This window comes from Myiozetetes cayanensis, unplaced genomic scaffold (genome assembly GCF_022539395.1).
Source record: "Myiozetetes cayanensis isolate MyiCay16 unplaced genomic scaffold, myiCay2020 scf4, whole genome shotgun sequence".
Lineage (NCBI taxonomy): Eukaryota > Metazoa > Chordata > Aves > Passeriformes > Tyrannidae > Myiozetetes > Myiozetetes cayanensis.
Window position 1 is genome coordinate 25,390,130 of NW_026087631.1, and position 26,382 is coordinate 25,416,511.

Here is a 26,382-nt window from a genome sequence, read left to right on the forward strand (position 1 = left end):
ACCTGGAGAGTATTGGTGGTTTTTTTTTCCCCCCATCCCACGGGGCGGTGACTAGGGATCCCACAGCGCCGCCTGGTGACGGGCACTGGACATTACAAGTTCTGCTCCTCCAGTGATCCAACAGCGCCACCTGGTGACTACAATAGGACACTACAAGTTCTGCACCTCCAGTGACCCAACAGCGCTACCTGGTGAATGTTATAGGACATTACAAATTTTGCGTCTCCAGTGACCCGACGGCGCCCCCTGCTGACAGTGGTTGGAACTGCATCAAAAGGTGCAAAAATTGAACTGTTTAATTTTCCTTTTGCCGGTTTATCGGTTTTGTTCTTGAAGGGGATTATCGGTGGGTATAGGAGTATTGCTTGGTTGTTTTACTTTTTTTTTTGTGTTCCTCTTAATACACACATACCTTTTAATAAAGGGCTGTTATTTTTTTGTTTTCCCTTTTCCATAATTTGTTTTCCTTCAATCGGAGCCTCTTAATTTTGGATTTATAATTGCTTAGAAAGAGAAGTTTAGGTCTTTTCCTCCTAATCCATCCTCAGCAAAAGACCCTTGTCTCATTTAAACTGGGACACTACTGTATCAGAAATTAATTGTAAGCACAAAACAATCTGTTTTAGAAAATTTGCTTTGAACTGATATAGCTCCTCTCAAGTGTGTGTGCTTAGTCTCAGGCTACTGCTTGATCATGAAGGAAGATCTTTGATCTGTGAAGACGTTTGCTTCTTTGGTCTTCCCATGGCTGTACTCTGGCTTTTACTGAGATTTGTCCTTATCCTGTTCTTGCTGCTTGCAAGTAAATAATTGGCTTCTAGCAACATTTCTTTCACTTTTTATATAGTGAAGTAGTAGAAAACTTGCTGGTATCCTCAGTGGGTTTGTTATGTGAATGTTTTATCCTGCTTTGCAACCTTGAGCTTCAGGAAGATGACTAAAACATTAACTTTTTTTGTTACTTCCCCTTAAGAGTCTTGATATAAATACATATTCCTATGTAACTAATCTTTGGCTTTACTGGTTATAGCCTCATTCTTTAAAAAAAAGTTTCATTGTACTGCTGTTGATATAAAACTTGTGAGTTGTACAACAGTTGGACATGAGCCCGTTACTGTAGATTTAGAGTGCACTGTAGTTGGGAGGTCTGGTGGCAAGTTATAAGTAGGTATGTCATCAAGATTGTGTGAACTTCCTTTAAGTTAACATGTGATTTAAATGAAGCATGTCCCATGAGAAGTGTATCACTCAAAGTTTTGTTTAAAAAGTTTTTTAGAACAATAGTTGAACCTTCATAGTCTATACAAATACTTAATTTTTTGTTTGATACTTTTTACTTATTTCAGAGTAGTTTCTATCACTAACTGGTTTTGTTGTTGTTGTCACATGTCCTGTCCCCTTCATAGTCCTTGGTTTAATTTGTTTTTCAAATGCTCTTGCCCTAGATCCAGAACCGTGACTAGGTACGAAATGGATCTAATAGGCCTGGAATATCTCGTCTCTTTAGGGAAGTCGGTTTTCATTGCAATTACTTCCTTTGTTACCATCTCTGATACTTGAATTGCATAAAGTGAAACTTGGAAAAAATATATTACCAGTGCAAGACTAGCAATACTGGTGTTAGACCTCTGAGATAAAGTAAAATAAAGCTTGGGCACAGTGTAGCAATATTAATAAAGTGCTCGCAAGTCAACACTGTTGCTCAGGCATCTTAGAAAATGCACACTGGGGCTTTTATGTCTACCACATCACACTTCCAGAGAGAGTTGTTTTTGCATGCAGAGAGTACCTCTAGATGAGGTTCTCAGTGTTCTGTAGTATCTCCTGTTAGAGTCTTACAAAGTGAATTGAACAGCTGGCCTTGGCCAAGCATATATCCTTGATTTTCCTGGATTCAGGAGACCCAACACCTAGAGCTTCGTAGCCTAACAACTTTGCTTTTTCTAGGATCCCATTAAAACAGTGCGAAGTAAAATAATTGAGGTTGTATCAAGAGGGTTTTAAAATGAATTCATACTGGAAAATAAGCTTTAACAACGAAAACAACAAAAAGGCCAAACAAGCTTCAGAAACTGCAAACTAAGTATTTTTCTTATGCATACAGAAGCAATGTCAGTGTTGAAGACAGTTCATATAAAATATTGCACGTATGGGACTTTGCTAATATGAAGCTGAAGTGTTTTCTGAAAATAACTTGCAAGCAGGAAGGATTTAATTATTCTGAAACCCAACTATATTTATTTGCGTAAGTGCAGTTACCTACCTTCTTCAGGCAATTTGGTGGTTTTTGCTGCTATAAATAGTGTACTCATTATTTAGTTACACTATTTGACCTCCTTTATTGAGATTCTGCTTTGACTATCAATTTAGTGGACGTTTGTACAAAATACATTTACAAAATAGCCTATAAATGATAAACTCGCTATGCATAAGTGCTTTTTGAAGAATTTGTGTTCACTGTGAAATACAGTATGAAAGTTTCTCAGGGTTAATGTTTCGTGATATGCTGGTAGTTTCAGATAGAAGATACTATCTGTAGTTACTGAGGTTTATTGATAATCTTGATGGACCAATATGTGTTCCAGAAACATGGTAACCATGGATTAAAGTTACCTTTGTTGTTGTTATATATTGTCTCCATATCTCTAGATCCCCATCCTCCCAGTTGGCTCTTTCTACAGCTTACTTTTACTCTATCTTGTTCTGTTTCTGTTTAGCCAGTATCAACTTTTTATTTCTTAAACTAACATTCAGTGTAGACCACATTTTCCTTAAACTTGCTCCCATTAATTTTCTCTCCCTTACTCTAGTCAGCCAGTCTCCAACTTAAAATTTGTGCATTTCTGCTCTTTTTGTAATGGCAACAAAGCTGAGGGAGGGGGAAGATTAAGGGAAAGATAATTTTTCCGCTTTTAGTTCATATAGCATGATATATAACCTGACTTTGTGTTATCAAACTTTATATATCCATGAGAGGAATGAGGACTGTTTTGATAATAAATACCCACAAGGATTAGAATGCTAGAGCTGTTACATTTGGTGCTTGTAGTCTTGTTTGTTCCTTTTATTTTTTCCATCAGTCACATTTAGAACAATTGCTTATCAACAAATATGAATACTGGAGTATAATCTTAAGTGTTTCCCACATTTCTGGGAGCTTTTTCTCCGTTTTTTCCTCCTCTTTCATTTTTGGAGATATTAAAAGTAACTCTCAGCTTCCTTAGCTTTGTCTTCAAAATAGTAATTCAAAATAGTTGTTTACCTGTTACTGCCTTTCCTAAGTTGGTCTTGTTTTCTGTAGTTTTCATTGTTTTGTAAATATTTGAAAATATTTCCAAAGAATGCAATGTGTTTTCTCATAGTATGTAATATTTATTCTGTTGGTCAGTGCTAAGGACCTTTATGTTCTCAACAGGGCTGACTTCCTGTAGTTATTGTGGTTTTCATTAAGCACTGAATCCTTTCTTTGGATGATGTTCAAATCATGAAGATCTCCATCTGTGTCTTATTTCATCTTTTCATCCCTTTCAAGACGACTTGACCTACATATAACCCACAGTAGTTTGCTTAGGAAAAGTTCTTGAATTACGTCGTATGTGTGTATATATTATTTGAATATATTATCTCTTTTCAGTTATAATAGCAAATATTCTGTTAATAGTAATGAGATGACACTTAGGCCAGGTCCTTTTTGAGATAAGATCTCTGTCAAGCATTATATCTGGTTATTAGTTGTATTTGAAGTTTTGGGTATTGGGTATTTTCTAGTTGTTTTTTAATGAATGAATGGGAGTTTCAAGGACAGAATTTATCACTTGCTGACCATATTCTGTGCTCCAAATTGAAATTTCACTTTAGGCTGGATTGGCATAGTCAAATCTAAAAGGAGCCTGCCTTGTTTCACAGCTGCATTACTACTTAGGCGAGATCCAAATCTGAATAGTTGTGTTGATCACTTGCTGTGAGTGGGGACCCATGGACTTAAGTATAACCAGTTGGCTTAAGTATTTTCTGATGTGATCAAGGGTATGTCTTCCTTGCTTTTGACTTTTCCTGATGTCCTTACCTGGGATATGATAATGTAGTGACATTTAATATGGCATTTCCTCTAATTTTCTAATATATAAGGAGACCAAGAGATTGGTTCAATTAAGGTTCATTATTTGACTCTACATGGACATAAAGTATTTTGTCCATCTTACGGAGTAATTCAATGGGATTAATTTATTTCAGCGGTGGTTGTTTTATTATTAGCAGTGTCAGATCCTGCTCTGGGTTATCTTTTGTCTAGTATGTGAGAGTACAGCTGCAATCAGCTGTCTTCCTTGAAGCACTCTTTTCTGTGTCAGTCTAGTGTTGATATGGAAGCAAAGAATATTCTTTTAATGAAATTCTGATATTTTAGCCAAGGATTGTAACTGTGTGTGGGAAAAGAAAGTCTTTTCTCTGCATCTGTTTACTTTTGTTTTCTGCACACTGCCAAGGAAGTTCCAGTTAAACAACAAATCATCATCAAAAGCAATTTTCTTCATGTTTTGTACTAGAATTATTAATTTTCATTCTTTATACCTACATAGATCTATTATGCATAGGACAAAGAAATAAATCAGTAATAAAAACATGATGCAGTGGCAATGGGTTCTATTTTATTTTTTGTATCTGGGCTTTTCTTGTTTATATGTGAAACGCAATTTGAGAAAATTTTACAGCTCTATATATTGCTCTTAATTGTTTTGCAGAGATCATCACCATAACTTTTATTTCACTATCCATGGTACAAATCCTTTGTTTAATTAACCAAATCCAGCATGTTTGTTGTCTTGTAATACATTTGGCTGGTTTGAGTAATTTTTAAATAAAAATAAACCTTCAACCATAATCTGTATTTGCTCATTGCTAGCACCAGAATTGAAAAACAACCAGTAGTATAAAGTTATTCGTTTCACTGTGAAGTCTGTCTTGGCTGAGCTAATGTAGTGAGCCAATCTTGCCTTGCTCAGCTTGCCTACCAGCTGTTCTGAAAGGCATTCCCTTGTTCTAATTAAATATTAACGGTTCCTTGATCTAAATTGACCTTTTATATTTCTGTGTAAAGGCTAGATAGGAACTACTGGAAGACACAGAAATAACACACTTCATTTGTAAAATACCCACTGCAAAGATGTGCTGGTTGTAAAGCCCTGTGAAACCATAAATCTTTTCAAAACGAAAACTAAGTCAGATATTCAAATCCTTTCTACATGGCCCTCTGTCAGACATTTTGTGCTTACAGGGGACAGATTGTAGCCACATGTCAGATTTTCTCATTTTTCTGTTCAGTTAAGAGTTGCTTGTCTGGAAAAGTAACACACACATAAAAGCTCTCTGTACCAAACTTTGTCTTATAGCAGTAGAGTTGGAGGCTGGGAGCATCAATGGCAAGTGATTTACTCCTGTGCCATAAGCAGGCTGAGGTATTTTTGTAATTTGTTTTGCTGTAACAAAACCCAGAGGCATCTGAAAGTGTGATGACTGTGGAAAGGCCCTTCTTGAGATAAATTTTTGACTTAAGAATTAGTTAGGTATGCACATGTCACTGAGACCTCTTTTCGATCTGGAGGCAGTGTAAACGGAGTATGCTCTTTGAAGTGTAAGTGCTAAAGGTACTGCAAGACAGTGGAGTGGATGAGGAATTTTAAAGAATGAGTATTTGGTTCTCTGAAGCATTTAGCTGACCTTTGGCACACTTTCATTTAATCAGCTCTCATGCCAGGTGAACAATAAAGAAGTGATGGCAGTCAATGACTGAGGAATAACCCCGTTTTAGGGTGAAGGAGGAGATTTTCCTGTCAGAATTTTATGAAAAACTCTCTAATTATTCCACTGGCAGAGCTGCAAAAGGCATTTGGTCATTGAGCATGCACATATATAAAGTTAAGGGAATGGAAAGAAGTTAATGTGTATTTCTTTCTCAGCATCTTGGTGAGGAGCAGTTGGACAAAACAAGACTAAAATTTTTACATGATGTGAAGGTGGGATTTACTTTGGAATTCGTGAAATACAGAAATATGAAATAAGGTTTGAACAGTTGAGACAGCAGTCTTGCCTCCATATGTTTGAAGTGGAACTGGAACCAAGAAAAGCCAGATTTGCGTAGTAGAACCACTTGCAGTAATTAAAATACTTTGCTGTGTATAATTTATGTATATTTATATTGTATTTATAATATACAGCTGTGTATTACTTAGGTGTGTTTATGTATACTTATGTATACTATATTTGTAATATGCAGCTGGATATTATTTATGTGTGTTTGTTCTGTGGCATGACCAAGTTCAGGAACCAATGTTATAAAGTCAGAAGTTCCTTCAGGAGAGTCCTTTCACTCATTTTTATCACTAATGTTGGGTGTGATAAGAACCATAACTCTCTTTTGGCCACATAACACTGTAGAAAATTAGAGAAACCTTTCTCATTTAGTTGGAGATGTACATATATGAAATAAAACCTATGATCTCCTAAATCAGTACATCTTCTAATTGAATTAGGTATTTATTATCCCTTACATTCCATCATACTAATGGTATGTTTTTTGTCTGTAAACAAATAATAATCTAATTATTTTATTATTCTTATTTTCAGCAGTATTCTAACCATGTGGCAAATGTTCATTGCTTTAAGCTGGTACCTCTTATAGCTTGTGCTGTACCTACCTGTTAAAAAGGTAGGCAGTAACTGATATAAAGGGCATATGCCCAGATTTCAGTATGGATGGGAGATTTTACAGAAATTGATACGATCATTTAATGATTTGCATTGGAAGGGACTTTAAAGATCATCTCTTCACAGCTCCTGTGCCATGGTCAGGTACCTCTTCTGCTAGGACAGCTTACCTAGCACAAGAGCCCTGTGAACACTTCCAGGAATGGGACATCCACAACTTTCTGGACAGCCTGTTCTAGTGCCTCACCACTCTCATTGTAAACAGTTTCTCCCTCATAATCTGTCTAAATGTGCTCTCAGTTCAAAGCCATTTCCCCTTGTACTGTCAGTAGATGTCCTTCTTAAAAGTCCTGCTCTAGCTTTCTTGTAAAACACCTTTAGGTTCTGGAAGGTGCTATGAAGTCTCCCTGGAGCCTTCTCTTCTTCAGGCTGAACAGCTCCAACTCTCTCAGCCTGTTGTCAGAGGAGACGTGCTTCAGCCCTCTGATCATCTTCTTGGGTAGAGGAAGAGATTTGTGCAAGAGATGCCAGAAAGTAGACTGAAATGTCTCTTAATAAGATGGGGACTTCAGAAGCTGCTGTTGTGATTGCTTGAGCTACTCTTCATGATTTTTATTGCTGTAGAAATGAGATTCTTGGAAGAATATGAAGTCTTAGTATAATAGTTCTAGGAGTTTAGGCAGAAGAGGAAACCATGATGTGTCCACAAAAATGAAGTCCAGATTGTTCTTCTTCATACCATTGCATCGTTATTTGCAAAATAACATGACTCCTTATTACGAAGTTTTTTCCCCCTTTTGAACCCACACTTTATTCAGCTCAAAGGAATACTCTAAGAAGGATGCAAAATACCATCTGGCATTTTTAATACTCCTCTCACCCCCTCCCACTCTTGATATATAGCCAAATTGGCTGGATTTATGTAGGGGTTGCAAATGGGGTATCGTACTTACAAACCCTGACAGTATCAACATTCCATATGAAATTAAGTTCCTGTGCAAGGAGTGGACAATTTGTAACCTTTTATTTAGTTTTTAAAGCAGTCAAGTGAGTTAAGTAGAGATGAAGAGGAAGTTGTAGAATTGGCCTGAGAAATACTTTCATATGAGATTCTTGTTGGAAAAAGCTGAGACAGTCACTTAGCTGCTAAATCAAGACATCTGAGGTGATGAGCTTGGATGTCTTTATTATTATATCCTCTGAGGGGGTGTATGTAATTTACTAGACATGCAGGTACTGTTTGATCCTCCCCAGAAAGGAGGCTAAGGGAAAGGTCTTTTGGATAAATGCCACTTTTAAAACCCAGTGCGTCATCTAGCAATTTAAGATTGTGTACGTTTTCATTTTCCTCCTTTGTAACTACATTTTCAACTTTGTAGTCAAAAGATTAGTGCATATTTGGCTTCAGAATATCCTATTTAGGGTTGGTTTTGGGGTTTTTTATGTTTTTGTTTGTTTGTCTGGATTTTTTTAGCTATTCACTTGGGAATGAATTTGAGGTGCTAAGCACCTTTACATCTTTAATACCTTGGTTTTAGGAGAAGCATCGTTATTCATTCTGCTATGGCACTTTTGAGCTTCCTAACAGGAGTGGATTAGCTTGTTTTGTCAATGTCTAAAGGAGGAGTAGGAGGGAACAGGATGGGTACAATCTTTTGGTTTTGGCAAGCTGCTGTTTTCAGCAGCTGTGTATTTCCGTATATACACATGCACATAGGTGACTGTCCATTAGGGACCTAATACTGGTCTCAACGAAAAAAGCCCCTTGTTATGACTTCCTACATTAAGAGGGAACTTAATTGAGTTGTGCATATGACTTTGTGATAATGGCAAGTCTCCTGTTTTCTACTTCTGTTCTCTAACTTTTCCCTAAAGTGTGCACAGCATCGTATGCATAAAGCAACAGAAACTGGGGTAAAGAGCAATACACTTTGTTCCTCAGATCAGTGGTTTTGAAAGCAGATGTGTGTGCAGAAAGTTTGCTATGAAAAGCAATATGTATGTGAAGCATCTAAAGAAATTTGCACTTGAGTTTGGAAAGGGGGCCACAAAGAGTGCTTTTTTTAAAATAAAAAAGTGCAAAATTTGGTCTGCAAGATTTATCATATTGAGGGATGTCTAACTATGGAAGTGGTTGGCCCAGTGGTGTTCTTAATTTACCATCTTATGATCAGAATTTTCAGCCTAACTATGAAAAGTGCTACTTCTTCGCAAGGGTTTGATTGATGTTGGAATTGAACAGTGAGATTGATTAAACAATCCGTTAATGGCAGCCCTTCTTGGTGCTATAAACTGAGGGAATCCTGACTGTTTCTGTATCAGGAATCCCTGTATTGGTAGGAAGCATACACTGACCTCCTGCATTGGAGGTGATGTTGATTTCCTCAGAAAGAAATAGATATTTTTGTCTTGGCAGGCTGTGGTCTAGAAAGAACTGTGCACATTTTAATCAGCCTTCTGTGCTCAATACTGAGTGACAGTGGTTCATAAGGAGGTCAGGTTGCTGGCTGTATAGTTCATCGTGATGTGCTAAGTTATTTGCCGCATATACAGAGTATGAACTGCTTGTCTCAGCTATGATGTTGAAGAACTTGGGTAATGAATCATTCTATGAAATACTTCTTTATTTGGAATGAGTTTTACTATGATGTTTTCAGACTTCTAAGTATCACAGAAATTAGTGAAAGCATCATAGCAATACTCATGCAAAAATTGATGTATTTATGCACTGACAGCCACTTTTGGAGTTTAATTGTTTTCTGGATTTTTTTGGGGGAATGGTGTGTTTTGATATCTAACAGTTGTGGGTAGATGGATCTCAGGATGAGATTGGAATAGAAACTGTTAAAGATTACTCAATCTGATCCTTAAAGGAAGAATAACATTAATTTGAAAATTATAACTTGCAGCTTTGAGCCAAACCTGGTAGATAAAATGATTGCTTCTGTGCTTTTTGGGAAATAGTACACATCTAAAAGAACTGTTAAATGCTGGAGTGTTTGCATCATTGTTCTCTAATTTGTATAGTCGTGGTGAAACTGATTTCAAAATAACCGTATAATAACCTGAATCTACAGACAGCAATTTTTTCCTCCACATGCCCTTAAGAACTCCAAATTTGTTAGATCTAAAAAATAAAGCTGATGTGATTTGCAGGTTTCCTTTGTCTCTTTTTCCCACCTGTTCCCCACAATTCCATTCTGATTTTGTGTAATTCTGATTGGGTTGTTAGTCATGTTGTTATTCTTTAGTTTTGAAAAACCGAATAAGCACCAGCTGAGCTATTTGTGTGCAAAATGAAGAAATAATATTCCAGTTTTCTGGAAAATGGGCAAAACCTTCTTATTCGGTTGTCTATTGGCCATATCATGTCACTGCTGGTAATATTTACTTGAGCTTTGTCCTTCAGAGGTGATATTGGCTGATAGTCATTGAAGTCGGAAGAGACATGATACTAGGATAAATACCTCATTTCACAGCATGTCAGTTTATATTTCACCTGAGCCTTAATATTGGGATTTTAGGTTCTGTTGTAAACAGTCTTTGACCCTCTGGTGCAGAAGAACCCTCTATACTTAAACCTATGCTGTGTCTTGAAGATAATGTCTCAATGTGGTGGTATCAACATGTGCAGACAGAGAAAACAGAATTGCTTATAAAATTGCTACCTGACAATATTGCTACTTGACCTGTGACTCCCAACGGATCTTGCAGATGTCAGAAGATGTCAGTAATGGATTCAGGCTATAACACTTGTCATTTAAAAAGTCACATTACAATTAATAGATTCAGGATTCAGTGTGGGTTTTTTTCTGCACAGTGGCACACCCATTGCCTCTGTGACAACCTTCATTTCCTTCTGAGCAAATGGAAACGTAGTAGCACGAGCCTCAGGAAGTTGTTAAAGCAATTAAAGGCTTCTCTCTCAGCACATTGCATGGTTACCATAGTATCCTCTGCTTCCAAGTCTTTGCTGATGATGTCAGTATGCATACAGGGGCTAGTCACAGCATCTAGATGAAGATGATTCAGCCCTCACTAAAGATCATAAGCATCGCTTCATGTGTTCTATTATCTGGTGTTATTTTAGGAATTCATGAGACTGGAAGGTAAGTGAGGCTTCATATTGAACAATTTTTATGTTTCCTTACACTGTGAAGTTTCAGTGTTGGTTTTTTTTTAATCCTGTATTGTATTGTTCACCAAATACATAAAGTGTGTTTTAACTGAAGGAATTGCATACCTTTGTATAATTTGAATTTGACAAAGTCTAGGTAATCTTCATAAATATGAGGGGGAAAAAAAAAGCAAACTACAAATCTCTGGAGTAAAAACTGATTTATTAAACAATTAGAAGATTTTTACTGATTAAAATTTGCAGGGCTTTATTTTTGTTAATAAGAGAATCCAAATTATATAATGGAAGCATTACCTAAGAGAAAAACGTTCAAGGTTGTTTTTTATTAAAAGAAAACAACAATTAACCCCCATCTCACATTACCTTTTTTTCTTCTTCATGTGGATAGTAAAACAGAGAAGGAATATATTCTCATGCAGCTGTTCTGCATGCAGTTTTGTTTGTGTAAGGGTATGTGAATTCATATTGAAATCTGCAGTTACTCTTTAGAAAAGTAGAAGTTCTTTTATATATCTTGAACAGTGGAATAAAATAAAACACTGAAGGAATTGATTTTATTAACAACTCTGAGACCTCTTGCACATTTTGGCCTAGCAGGCTAAGTTTATCTGTAAGCTAGACTTGCTTACTTTCACAGTTGGAATTTTTTTCCTTCTCCCAGAGCACTGTCTGCTTAGTTCTAGATATGTGTGATTAGCTAATGGCCATGCCCAGTATGTAGAGTGTCTGAAACACCAAGAAAAACCACTCCAAAACAAAAAAACACAACCCTGTAGGAGCTAAGATGCAGAACTATAATAAAGGTCCTTCTTTAAGTCTTCTTTTAATGCCTTGTAACTTAATTTTATGTTTATTGTATTTTATTTTCCCCTGAAAATTCTGTAGTGTTGTAAAACAAACTATACATTTAGTACTAAAAAGTTGAAGAATTATGGGATGGAAGTAGGGAATAGGTAAAAACTCATAAGTGTAAATGTAAGCAAATTTGTAAAAAGAGGCCTTGGTGTTGAAGGAAGTTTTACATTTAGATTGTATGTATTGTACAAGTCCACCAATTATCCCTCTTCCCCTGCCCCCCTTCCTCATGTGTACAGTATGCAAGTAATTTTTCATACTCTGTATCTGTTATGTTTTCTGTTTTGTGGTCATAGCATCCACTGGTTTATTGAGACACTAAAGTCTTTTTTTCAGGAAAGGGGTCCTCTATTGACATTTCTTAAGCGAAGTGCTTAGTATGCACTGACTAATAAGACACTTGGCTATTACTGTGTTTATTAATTACTATTAATTACAACAGATGAAGTGCATTAGAAGAAAAGGAAAGACACTCTAGTGACAATGTTACATGTATTTTGAATATCTTTAATTCTATGTAGACTGAGGGTTTTGTACATATATCTTTTTTACAAAAGTATATGTACTGATTGGTGGTTTGTTTTTTTTCCTACTTGACTGCCTACTTACTAGCTTTGATATTAATATAGAGAAAAATAATATTTTAGGTAAACTAAAGAAACCAACTCCTCTTCTAATTCTTATATCTATTAGTTTGGTATTTGATACTTAAAAAAAATAAAGTCTGTTTATGTACTTAATGCAATCTTGAATTGATCACAGTGTCCTCCTTTATGGCTTTAGGAATTGTGCATCTTTTCTGTTTTAAACTGTAAGGTTATCTAGCAAGTAAGGATAAAAAGATGCATAAAATCTTCAGAAATAGAATATTTAACTATATTAACTATACTTAACTCTTGGAATTTGGATTATTTTAAAGTTACTTTCCAAGATTTTGGGGAAAAAAACCCATACATTCAGAGCTTTGAAACCACTTTGGTTAAATGTAAAATGTTTTCTGTAATTGTGCAGAAGAAACTAAAGCTAAAGATCCACTCATAAAGATACTAGGTAACAAATCCCTGAGGGACACCACTTGTTACTGAAGAATGCTATTGCAAAGGTTGATGAGCTGACCACAGATCACATTGACAGTTTGTTTGCTGATGGTTTGCATGTGTAGTTGGAGGTTAAGTTTCAGATCTGATTAATTTTTAATTCTTTATGATTATATCCTGAGCAGTTCTTTCAGTGACTTTAAAAAAGCAAAGAAAAGTAAGTTCTGTTCAGCTGGTGGCAGCCACCTGGCAGTCACTGTACGAGAGGAAGTCTGAATTTATTTTTTTTTAGTATGTTTTCTTCTCTTCAGGAATTCTTCCTACTTTGTATCCTAACATAGCAGGAAGGAAATCCTGTAACCAGTGAAAACTAGTATTTGTTATGGGAAGCAGTCATAAGATTTTGATTTTGATTTCACAGTTGGGTTTTGCTTTTTTTTAAGTTGGCCACGTTAGACACAATTGTCCGGAGTGTAATACACGTAGCAGAGGAAAAGTGGTTGTCCAAGGCACAACTGTTTCTTTAATGAGTGTCTGTCTAATGACATAGCAGTAATTTTGAATTTATTTATAGGTGTGATTTTCCCTCTGCCAGGTCTTTTGATTGTTACGTTCAGAGTTCACATTCAAACTGTTCGTTAGAGAAATAGGGTTTCTGTTTGTTTTTCCACTATAATCCTGTTAGGTCATTTATGGGGTGTATGATTGGGCATACTTTGATATCTTTTATTAGAGTGGTGTCATTAATCATGGCATATTTTCTCCATTCTGAGCAGCAAACAGGCAGGATTGTAGGAGCACTGAGGGGAAAGGATAAAGACTATTTAAAAGAAAGAAACATGCTTTTCTCAAATAATACGTTACAATACTGACCGTACAGAAGGACATCACAGACTTGGAGTTTCAAAAGGATATTGAAGATGAAAAGACAATTACCTGAAATACAGAGTAAACGAGAAGTTCTTAAAGGAAAAAAAGACTTGGAGAGGGTAAAATGGGGACTCTTTCAGTTTCTATTATGTAACGAGAGAACAAGATTACCTAAGCTAAAGCTAATAACTTTGAAGTCAATTAAATGCTGAAAAGAGTAATCTTGCTCTTGCTTTCCTCGGCCTCACTCTCCTGGTGCTCTTCTCTCCCTGTAACAGTCATAGGGTGAGTTTGTTGAGTGGGTTGATGCTACAGAAGCCTAATCTATAACAAAGCCAAGAGTTTTCCATCACATTGGTGAGGCCAACCTACTCCACTTGAAGCTGTGGACTCATGAAGTCTGTCATGGTAGAGGCGACGAGGTCAACTGTCCTGTGGGACGGGAGGTCTGAGCATATTCCCTGTATTAGCTTAGCCGTGAACTGTACCCTAAAAACAGGGTTTTTATGGATTTTAAAATCTCTGTTGAAACACAAGTGTGAGAGGAGACCTGGTTGGCAGAGGGGATTTTAGTTAACTGATTTCAATGGACAGTTTCTGAATGTTTACCCTGATAATTAGGGAAATTTCTATTAAGATAGAAATCTTAGGTACATTTTTTTACCTTCTTTGAACAAGGGAATTGACTCTAGGCGTGTGCTGGTTTTAAATTATGACACTTTCCATCCCCCACCCTGGCCCTTCTCACCCCGTGGCTGACCATGTGTGCTTTATGTGCATGTGCTTAGCGGGGGTAGATGCTTAACTTCTTTGTGGTTGGATGTGGGGACATGGAGTTGCCACTACCTTGCCTTTCTTGATCTGTGTAATCTGGCTAGATTTAATCCCAACACAAAGCTTTAAACAATTTTGTATAGTTGCATCTTTTAACCATGGAACTTGTCTTTCTTCCCCACCCCCCCCTCCAGAAGTTAATTGTGATGGAGGAAATGCATAGTCTTTCAGAATCGATGAAGTTTACTCAATTGCATCCTATCTCTTATGACTATGTTTGTACACATATATGTGGAATGGGGAAATAAAAGCTGTGTGGTTTGCATTTTAGTCAGTAGGAGAAACATTGTACCCTAATCTTGCTAAGATTTGCATATGGAAAAATACCTAATATTTTTGCTCTTGTCAAAGTGAAATTACCTGGTAATAAGCATCCCTGCATTTCTGTAAGAGTGGATCATTTAATCAGGAATGTTAAAATTGTAGAAAAATCCATGAGCAACTATGTAACAGTTTTGTGTCTTTTTTTTTTTTTTTGGTGTTATTTTAAAAATCATGCTTCAGCTGTGCATCTGAGATAGAGAATTTCCCCTCTCTAGCTTTATGAAAATGAAGAACAATCTACATAATTTTTTTAAACTGTTTTTCTTCTAACTGCCTTTTTTTTTGTCTGGAACCATGTTCACACAGTTGTCTAAATCCGTGTAATAAAATAAAACAGGCAGAACTGGTGGTTAGAAAGAACTGGCATTCTCCTGAATGGATTTTAAAGTTTAAGGATTTTATAAGTACTTTCAGTCCATATTAACAAATAACTAGTACATTGATTTCAATTGTATTCTCCTGTTCTAAAAACATTGCCTTCTGGTGCTGGGAATATTACAGTATCCTGCGAATAGGATCATTTTGCAATGTGAGGTGTCTTAGATGATCTTTAGGAGGAAAAAACTGTAAAGGCAAATACACAATAAAAATAACAGTGTACTTTGAAAAACATTTTAGTGTTCCCTAGAGCTTGGGTTATTCTGAATTGGCCACACAATTATTTGCCTTCATGTTCTCAATCTTTCTTATTAACCTGAGAATAGAAGCAGTGTTGTGCATTTAGAGGAGACATTCATTTATGATTCAACAAAGTACTGTTCCTCAGCTTCATCATGTGTTACCTCAGTGAGGTTGTAGTTAAGGTAAGGGTTTTGTCTAGGTTTTTTTTTTGGTTTTGTGTTTTTTCTTTTTAACAGGTTTGTCATCTGGATGACAGTAAGTTTTTTTGCGGTTTTGCTTAAAAAGTAGGAAAAATAATTTTGCTTATGATGGGGTGTATGAAATATAACAGCTTTAGAGAGGCAACCAAAACCCTACCAAAAGTGCCTGGATAACAGGCATAATGATATTATTCCTTCCTGCTGCTGAGGTCTGAATTGAAAGATAGAAGTCCCCTTCTGGAAGATAAGGGAAGACAGAAATCCAAAGTTAAAGCATTTGAGCCACTGAGGCTGTGTTCTTTCATAAGAACAAATAACCATGTTTGGAAAAGCCATCAGACCTACAAGCCTTTTCTGTGGAAGAGTCTGAAAATACCCCTTGAATAAACAAAGGGAAGGTAAGCATCGGATATGATTTGGGCCTGTGGAAAAGACAAATCTTTTCTTGCTGGTGTGGAGGTTCAGATATATGAGTTATGCCCTTCTTTCTAACACTTAATATCTTGAGTGCAGGTGAAAAATATTGTGCAAATTGCACTGTTTAATAGAGCATTACTGTCCTTTTTTGTAATTGGTCACCTGGCTTCCATGTTTGACTTGGACCTGAGCTTCACCATGTTCTTTGGTACCTTGATTCCAAGTCTGTATTGCCAGAAGGCAGTGTGATAGAATCATAGAATCAGATAGGTTGGAAAGGACCTCTGAGATCATCAAGTCCAACCCTTGATCCACTACCAACACAGTTACTAGACTATGGCACTAAGTGCCAGTCTCATCTTAAAAACCTCCAGGGATGGAGAATCCACCGCTTCCCTGGGCAGCCCATTCCAATGTCTGATTACCCTCTCTGTAAAGAATTTCTTCCTAATATCCAACCTAAACCTTCCCTGGCAGAGCTTGAGACCGTACCCTCTTTTCTTACTGAGAGTTGCCTGGGAGAAGAGACGGATGCCCACCTGGCTACAGCCTCCTTTCAGGGAGTTGTAGAGAGTGATGAGGTCACCCCTGAGCCTCTTCTCCAGGCTAAACAACCCCAGCTCCCTCAGCCTTTCCTCACAGGGCTTGTACTCGAGTCCCTTCACCAGCCTGGTTGCTCTTCTCTGCACCCACTCCAGCACCTCAATATCCTTCCTGAACTGAGGGGCCCAGAACTGGACACAACACTCCAGGTGTGGCCTCCCTAGTGCTGAGTACAGGGGAAGGATCCCTTCCCTGCTCCTGCTGGCCACACTGTTCCTGCTCCAGGCCAGGATGCCATTGGCCTTCTTGGCCACCTGGGCACACTGCTGGCTCATGTTCAGCCTCCTGTCAATCCAAACTCCCAGGTCCCTTTCCACCTGGTTGCTCTCCAGCCACTCTGTCCCCAGCCTGTAGCGCTGCAGGGGTTGTTGTGGCCAAAGTGCAGGACCCGGCACTTGGCCTTGTTGAACCTCATCCCATTGGAATCAGCCCAACTCTCCAGTCTGTCCAGGTCCCTCTGCAGAGCCCTCCTGCCTTCCAGCAGATATACACTCCCTCCCAGCTTGGTGTAATCTGCAAATTTACTAACGGTGGACTCAATCCCCTCATCTAAATTATCAGTAAAGATGTTAAACAGGACTGGGCCCAGCACTGATCCCTGGGGGACACCACTGGTGACCGGCCCCCAGCTGGATGCAGCCCCATTCACCAGCACTCTCTGGGCCCAGCCCTCCAGCCAGTTCTTAACCCAGCACAGAGTGCCCCTGTCCAAGCCGTGGGCTGCAGTTTTTCAGGAGTATGCTGTGGGAGACAGTGTCAAAGGCTTTGCTGAAGTCCAGTTTAAGTGAAAACCATAGATTAGTGGTGTGTTTGTAACTCTGCAAATTACACATCTAATATGAAAGACTTAGGGCAGGTAAGCCCTGTATTCCAAGGTGAGTCTGGAATATATAGTAAGTTTCCTGCCAAGGGACCATACTTGTAATGCATCTGTATAGGCATTAGAGTATCAGAAGTGAAATTAATGTGTAATATTGAAGTCTTTCTCCCTTTTCCATGGTGGTTGGATTTTTTTAAAACACATTGTTGAAATTGCTACCTTGTTTTTAGTTTTCATTGATTTATTTTATTAGTTAGTGAAATAATTGTCTTATCTTAATCTGTCAATGTAATCCATTGGCAAAACAAGTGTTTCTGCACTTGAGATAGTAATCGCGTTAAAAACTTTTTGTTGTTCTAGACAACTGAAGTAGGTACTGACTTCCTGATGATGTAGTTACTCTGCTGATCGCTGACCTCATTCTCCAATATCATCAACTGGGCAAATTTTATGGTACTAAATTCTTGTCATATTTTACACTGAAACACATTTTAAAGTCTGCTTTCTTTCTGTATTTTTTTAGTGGTTAAGGAGAACATAAAAGGTGACAGTGAAATGTGTATGTGAATGATTTTTAGTGCTGACCTAAACAAATCTTTTTTTTTACTATGGTCTCAGATGCCTTTTTTTATCTGATTACAGTCAACTCCTTTCAAACTGTTGCATCTCTTAGACTGTTTGGGGTTCAGTTTTTGGGACTGAGCTGGAATAATTTACTTCTGTCTAAAAATGAAAGATTTAGCAAAATACAAACATGTAAATGAGTTTCTTCACAACTCTGATTCTAGGAGGACAGTCTCTTTTTTTTTAGTTTGTAGGTATTTCATGCATTAATGAGAAACATTAAAATGTATTAATTTAGTTAATATTAATGAAGAACAACAATTTTATACAAGTTTTTGATAGTGAAGTAGTTTTCTTAGCTTGTAATTGGACTAGTGCCAAAACAATTTTTCTTTATGGGAACTTGATTGTTAAAATAAAAACAAGCAAAAATAGTGTATATTATACTACAAATAAAACTCATTCTAACATTCCTGCAAACATAACTATGTGCTTATGACTTGGTGGTTATGTAGCTTGGATCATGACCAGGTTTCCAATGCATATGCTCATGAATGAACCTTCTCACGAGTATTCCAGCTGAGTTCATGGGATTAGACTTGCACTCATGTGAACTAATCCTGTCTCTGCTGATTAGTCTCTATAGGCTGTATTTCTAAAAGTATTCAGTATTCAATATGATGATTGCCTTGGAGAATCTGGTACGAAGGGATTGTGAACCTTTCTGAAACTTGGCCTGCTGATGTTTTGCAGACAGCTTGGATCTCCTTCTACATGCTGTTTAGTTTGAATAGCTGACTGTTGATTTACACAATTCTGAAAAACCTCCAAAACTGCATCTTATCTACAAATAAGAAATATTTTTGTTATGCAGTATGTTTTTTTCTGTGTCACAAACATGAGTCTGTGAGCTACAGTAGCTTTGATATACTTTCATAGGTTGTGCATTTTTTAAAAGCCTTTAGTCTTGATAAGGTTTGTTCTTGACATTTATTGAGAAGCCTGGAAACATGGTGGATCTCATTGCTTCTTCTGTAGGACTTTTGACTAGAAGTGCTTACTTCTTTCCCTGTGTTAGATTTTGGCTAGGAATTTGTGTACTGACCAAGTTGTAACAAGCTTTTTGTTACTGCTTACAGAATTTATTGGAATAGCAAAATACCCAGACACTTGGTGCAATAAAAGATTTTTAAAATCTGAGGCTCAAGGATTTTCTTTTTAGTTATTGCTATTCTTGAGAGAATCATAGAATACCAGATTAGAAGCGGACCTTAAGAATGATCTGATCCAGCCTTTCCTGGCAAAAGTACAGTTTAGACAAGATCACTAGCACTTTTGTGTTCTGTTCCAGCAAAGGCCGGTCTTTGGAGAAACCCCTCTTTCTCTTTTTCCGTGAGAGGTCACTTTGTGGTTTATCTGTTTGTATTAAGTTGTTATTGTTAAATAAATAGTTGAATATTGTTAAGTAAGCTAGCAGAAAAGTTGGTAAAAGATCCTGGAAATATAGGTTTCTGTCTTACTACTTGTATTCTGTATTTGCGTCCGGACAAAGGGCAGTAAAATATGTCCATTTGCAAGAGTGGCTGTTCTGGAGAAAGGTGCAAAAAATGAATGAAGGTGCATCTCAAAAATTCACTGTAGCCTGTAAGCTGTATTGTTTAGGTTATTTCAAACTCTGTTCCATAAAATGAAATCTCCAAATAGAATGATATTAAGGGGAAAGTGGTAGAGTTTTCTTATTTGGCCTGTGGTTAAAATGGTCTTTGAGAGGTATCTTCCTGTGATGTTCAGTTTGTTGCCATTGCTGTCAAACAGTCCTATCCCCCCCTTCCAGTAGTGGTTTGATTCCCAATAAATTCTGTGTTTCCAAGTCCTTTCTGGCTCACTTTGTTCTTTGATAGGAGGTATTACTTAAATGCTTCTCAAAGAGGTATACTGGCATGCTGGCACACACATAGTGCTTAACGAAAGTCAGTTTGGGCATGACAAGTCACCAGTGAAAATAGCCTTTTTATTTGCTGTCTCTGCAGCAAATCAAAATAGTAATTGGACAGAGGGAATAGGACAGGAGAGAGACTGCATTCTGAAGAAAAAGGCAAAATACATAAAATAATTAGCAGGTAATTTTTTTTATTTTTAATTTTTTTTCCAGTTTAGAAAGAAACTGATTAAACTTTGCATTTGAGTATCTACCTACATATTTACTACTGTGGTATTGAGTGTGGGGAGATGGGGGGAATCACTTGCAACACCAATGTAGAGTCTGTGAGAGTGGGCATAAGCAATAAGGTAAATACTGAGTCAAAGGACCAAGTCCTTTTCCATCTGGGATTAAACCACAACAAAATTGCAGATATTTCATTGCAGCTCTTGAACTATAATTGTCTTCCTTTCTTGTAGTGGAATTCAAGAGTCTAGAGGTCAGTGGGATTCACAGGTACTCAGGTTAAGAAAAATAATCAAGTTTTTTCTGCTTCCTAAGGGAGATTTCTTAAATTTAATTTAATTTTTAGTGAATTTCATGTTAATATTTCATGTGTATTCTAAGAACATTTGAAGAAAAATGCTACTCTTAAAATACATTGGAAAACATCCTTTAAAGCTAAAAAATCCAGATAAGGTCCTACCATGTTCCAGTGTCTCTTACCAAGTGTCTGCAGCAAAGCAATATGTGAGTAAAATGCAGAGCTTAAATTTTTTGGCTTTCTGATAGTCAGGCTCAGAAGGGCTGAAACGATACTTCTTATGTTCCATCCAGACTACGTATTCAAGAAATGCTTTTCAGCTAATTTGTTGAAGTAGGTGAAAGACAACTAAGTCTTCATATTCTTCCTCATCCTTAGATCACAGCTGTCGTACAGGAGTCCGAAAATGTAAAGCTTGAGAACTTTGTAGAGTGGCATAGAAAGAGCAGTATGGTGACTAAATCTATACCCACGTCGGTTAGACTTTTGTGGAGAACATTAATAAACCAATATCGAGCAAAGATATTGCCACTGCCTCTTGTGTTAAGGCTCTCATACATTCTGCACAAGATTCTGGTTAAAACCCAGAAGACCCTTATCAGACATAAACTTTAAAAAAATTGCAAATAAAGCATATATATATCCCAACTAAGATGTAGGGGATACTTGTTTAAAAGGTGTGGGTGAAGAGTACAGGTGTGCTAACGATGAGAACAGATGACCTTGCAAATCTTTTTTTTTTGTTCTCCCTGCTTACTGGAATTCTGTACTGTCAAATGTGTACAGTTGTCTGTCACACAACAAGGTCTTGTTGCTTAATATTTATCCATTAGAATTTGAAATTAGATAAATGTGATAATTTTTTATGTTTCGTAATTTAAATGAATGCTTGTGTATCAGCAGATTTGTTATAAAAATGTTTTCTTTATTTTTGCAATAAGGAAACTAGTACAGTTTTTAAGTTTGAAGTATTTTCTTACAAAAAACTTCCACAGTTTTTCTGTCTAATAGGTGTCAGATCTTTTAAAAGATCTTAGCACTTGGAAGGACCTCCTCTTGTATCCTGAAAGGTTTACTTCAGTAGTAGCCTCTCTTTCCTTCACTTGTGTTTAAAGGTGTCTGATTTGTGTTAATTTCATTCAAGGATAGGTCTCCTTTTAAACTGTGTGGTGTGAGTGATGCTTACAATAATATATTTTCTTTAGTTAAGGTAACTTTGAAATTCCTGAATAGGCTCTGGGAGAGAGAAAATGGGTGTGACCCATGGCTGTTGACAAAACTTCCAACTATTTTTTTTTTGTTTTAATGACAGCCAAGATTTTCAGAATGAATAAAACTTAACGTTACCAGCAAACAGGAGTAACTGGTATGTCAGGAATCTTTTAAAATTGAACGTGCCATTGATCTCACAAGTATGTGATAATTAATTGTTTAAATGGTTTTATTACTGTAATAGTTTTCCAGTGCTGTGGAAGTAAGTATTGCAGATCTTGCATACACCTTCCATGTCTCTCAGAAGCACTTTTGCCTGAACAATTAAGGGAAATAAATGAAATGTGAAATAAAGATATCCTTCCTCATAAGTTAAACATTGCTGTTGCATGAGACAAAACAGAGAATAGGGTTACCAGAAAGTTCTTGATTTAAAGTTTTTCCTGCTCCTACTGTTTGTGAAAAAAGAGGTTAAGCCTCATTTGAATTACTTACATTTTGAAAACAAGTAGTTCTAGTTAAATACAATTTAAAACTTTTTTTTAATTCTAGTATCCAGAAGATGTAACCTGTCTTGCCTAACCTTGCACAGATCCAATTTCATACCCTTTCCCCCTATAAGTAGTATATATTATATTATTGGCAGTATCACCATTTATTTGGGGATGGAGTCTAAAATTCATGTGTTGGGGGAGGGGATCCTGTTATTTTTCATGACTCATCTTTCTAGTCATACTAATGTGTAGCTGAATAGCATTTTCTGGAGAAGAACACTTGATTCGTTCAACTCTGGAAATGAAGCTTGATATAACAAAGCTATGGCTTTACATACTGGTGGTCACCTCAGCACCACCCTGACCCTTCTCACCACCCCACGATTGGTCAGGGAAGACAGTCATAAGAAAATTAGAAAACTCATAGACTGAGATAAAGACAGTTTATTAGGGACAGCGAAACCTTCATGCACAAGCAAAGCAAAATAAGGAATTAATTTCCTCCTTTCAGTCGACAGGTGTTCAGTCACCTGCAGGAAGCAGGGCTCCCTCACAGGTTGTGGTTTCGTGGTAAGACAAATGCCATGACTCCAGATGTCCCCCAGTCCTCCCTTATGTGATATGGAATATCCCTTTGATCAGTCAGGGTCAGCTGTTCTGTGTTGCCTCCCAGCCTTCGTGCTGGTGGGGTGGTGTAAGAAGCAGGGAATGCCTTGGCTCTGTGTAACCACTGCTGAGCAATAGCTAAAACATCCAAGTGTTTTCAGTGCTGTTTTGGTCACAAATCCAAAGCATAGCTCCTTTATGGTATATAAGCTACTTTGAAGAAAATTAACTCTATTCCAACCAAAATCACACACCCAGCCCCAATTCTATACTGTTTGTATCATGCTCAGGTCTCATGTTATCCGATATATCCTCATTATCCACACACACACACACACCACTTCCTGTCTTTTGATATACTCACAGATCCCTAATCTATGGACCAGTCTATTTACTGCTGGAAAATGCCCATAAGTGTCCCAAGTTCTTTCAGTCTGTGACTTTGGGCTCCTTCTGTTGTGGTGGTCACTTTGTACAGGAGGCACTGCCTCGTGTGAAGCTTGTCTGCCACTGGTTCAGGGAGTTTCTGTGCCATAGCACTTCCTAGAACTTACAACTCAAATCATGCGTTACAGCAATTAAAAGGTTGCCATTAGCAACCTCCACCCCTTGGATCAGCCCATAGAGTTTAATGTTGAACTCCTCCGCCTGCCCTACTCCCACGTGGGGTCTGTACTGTGGGATATAGTCCTTCAAGAACTGAGAATGTGAGTTGTCTCCACAGGATACAGTTCTACTGGATCAGACTGCTCCAGTGTGAGTCTCCTGCAAGGCCGTGGGTCCTACCTGAAAACCTGTTCCTCCATAGGTGTTGTGAATGAGTGATTTAGATCACTTGATGAACCCCTGTCAAAGGTTTTAGCAAAAATGGTATTAATAAGATGTTGTAGAACTGTGGCTTACAGTTGGATGGCAACGTTCACTCCTATTATTGTATGGCACAATCATTGGAACAATGATTCAAAGTTACCAAGGCACAAATTGAAGTTATCATATAATGAGACTATGTGCAGTATCAGTCACTTATCAAAGAGCTACCTTTGGTAAAAAGGTCTCTCTGCCTTGAGGGTCAACCTTGAGAGGTGGCCCAGGTCCAGGGGAGATAACCCCTATGGAGCCACACTGCCTAGCAGAGAGAGCTCAAAGGCGGCTCACTTAGGCTGTTGTATTTGTGGCATAAGTGGTTTACTCATAATCAGGTTGCATACAATGGGAAAAGTATTCATGAAACTTATTCCTTGTGCCCATAATTTTCTTTGTTCTTTGACAAGTGAGTCTTGGAAAAGCCACTCACTATTCATGTGTTAATTGCATTATTGGTGTTCCAAGCTCATGAGCATGGATGCTCACTCGGTCACTCTGCTCCTGTGCGGGTTTTCAGAGAACAGATAAAACTAAAAGAGTCCTTGACCCATTAGTGGCTCAGACCTTTATCTCCTCTGCAACCTCTGCCAAATAACTGCTCGTTTGGCTGAGGAAATGAGTAACAATCCTCAGTGGGTACCTCTCTACAGACCACAGCTCCTGCCAGGAGCCTACTCTGGTCTGGGGTCTACGCAGGCTGAACCTTCCTTTAGAGCACGTTCACCTGCTCTGGTGTGAAGCCTTTACTACTGACATTTGCCATGGGGTTGCACATTTTCTGCAAAGTAGTGGAGTAGGTTATCAGGATTTCTTTCTTGCTTTGGTTTTGGTTTCTATTTTTCTTTCCTTTACTCATTTCCCAGTGTTCTTAGTTTTTCTTCACTTTTCTCCCCTGAACTACTCTTATTTTCCCATGTGTAATGGAGCCTTCTAGCGAAGAAACTTGAGCCCCTTCTCGATTATATGTAAATATCCTAGTATATACTATGACTCTACTCCATCTACATACATAACACTTCAGAGAAAAACCTAGTGCCAGTGTAATCACAGGTAATTGTGTTGTACCTACCTATTTACTTTTTGAAAATTCCACATAGCATTAAGACTTGTTCTGCTGAAATACTTGTATGTTTTGTTGTTTTCAGTTACCTTAGTATTAGCATTATTACATTTTGTGATGCTGAAAATTTGTGTCTCTAGAGGTGCTGCATTTTTAGCATTATTTTGTTTACAGAATTCTTTCTTTTACTTTCATGGATACTAGTTTTGAAAGCGTATTTATCTAGAAATAGGTTTGTCATAAAAAGGCCTATAATAGTTGAGAACTCATTTGTCTGCTTTTAGTATGGGTCTTATGTTGCTTAATTGCTAATGAACACTAAATGGAATTAGATTGAGTTAGTTTTCAAGTTGTTATCTGAGCCATTTTAAACAAAGTAAGTCCAGGACATTACTTTTGTAATGAACTCTAACAAACTTCTGTGGAATTATTTTCATTAATTGAAATTGCTTGTGATTTGTATGAAGCTACAATGCTGTAAATCTCAGTTTAAATACATCTCTTAGGCTGGATATGTGGGAAGATATTCCTGATTTTTACCTGGAATTGTTTTTTAGAGGCATGCAGTTCAAGGAGGAAGAAAAAGTTCTTCATTTTTACTTCTAGTAGTTATACCTTTCATTACTTAGGAAGGTTTATTTAGGTGGGTTTTTCCAGAGGGTGTGTGTGGGGTTTTGCCTTGGGTAATAGTATTTACATTGGCAGGTTATTCCAGTGTCCTATTGAGCAAATAGGAACTGAGGAAGTAATCATTGCAGTGTACTCATAAGGATGTTTTATAGAACAAGCAAACACCATTTGCAGAACAACAGGCCTAAAGGTGCATTACAATTGCACGGCCAAGGAGATCTGGAAGCTTTAACATTAGGAGTGTTTCACATCCTTGTTGCAGTCCTGACTCGTAGTACTACAGTACTACTATGTACTACTACACAGTACTCTTCCTTTCTTTTTTCCAGTGCTTGGTTTCATCTAATACCTTTAGGAACCACTCCAACTCAGTAATCTGACAAAAAACCCAGCCTGTCTCTGCAGTGGACAGAGAGAGGAGCAGAGAGAAAGGAATGTCGTATTTGATGACAGTGAGCAACCTGCAGGGCTCCACACTGGTGTAATAGGGCTGTAGTCCCAAGTACTCCGAGCAACAGCTGTGCTTCATCACCTGTTGTCTGTGTTCTCTGATTTCAGCTGCTCACCTGGTCACAACCTTGATGGATTTTGGTTAGAATGAACCAGTTTAAAACAGACTAATAGCTATATGTGGTCTGTTGACCTTGGCTAGACACCATGTCCACCAAGCCCCTTAATCTCTGCATAAATACATCCGTCATGTGATGGGTGAGCAGTTGGTTCACATGATGGGCACAAAGTGAATGGGGTGACATCAGGCTGGCCAACTGTCATTTTTTGGGGTTCCTGAGGGCTCCATATTACGGCCAGTGCTCTTCAAAATGTTCATTAATGACTTGGATAGAGAACTGAAAGATACACTAAATAAGTTTACTGATTATACTGAACTGGGAGAAGCTGTTGACTCCCTTGAAGACAAGGAGTCTCCCTGGAGAGAGACCTCAACAAATTGGAGGGCTGGGCAGTCACTAAGTTCAACAAGGGAAAGATTTGGATTCTGCACCTGTAATAGGGGAAACCCTGGGTGTACAGACTGGGGACGAGGTGCTGGAAAGCAGTGCTGTGG

At 37.7% G+C, this 26,382-nt stretch overlaps 1 protein-coding gene across 7 annotated transcripts in view; it reads left to right on the forward strand.

Moving 5' to 3' along the window:
- PAM (peptidylglycine alpha-amidating monooxygenase) overlaps nucleotides 1-26,382 on the forward strand; it is a 119,445-nt gene that overhangs the window by 14,115 nt on the left and 78,948 nt on the right. For 5 of the 7 annotated variants that reach the window (XM_050328375.1, XM_050328378.1, XM_050328379.1 and 2 more), the window contains exon 1: nucleotides 10,679-10,811. The exons of the other annotated variants lie outside the window; for them this stretch is intronic. The gene's annotated coding sequence lies outside the window, so the exon portion shown is untranslated. Of the gene's footprint in view, nucleotides 1-10,678; nucleotides 10,812-26,382 lie in introns of those variants that run through there. 7 annotated transcript variants of the gene reach the window in all.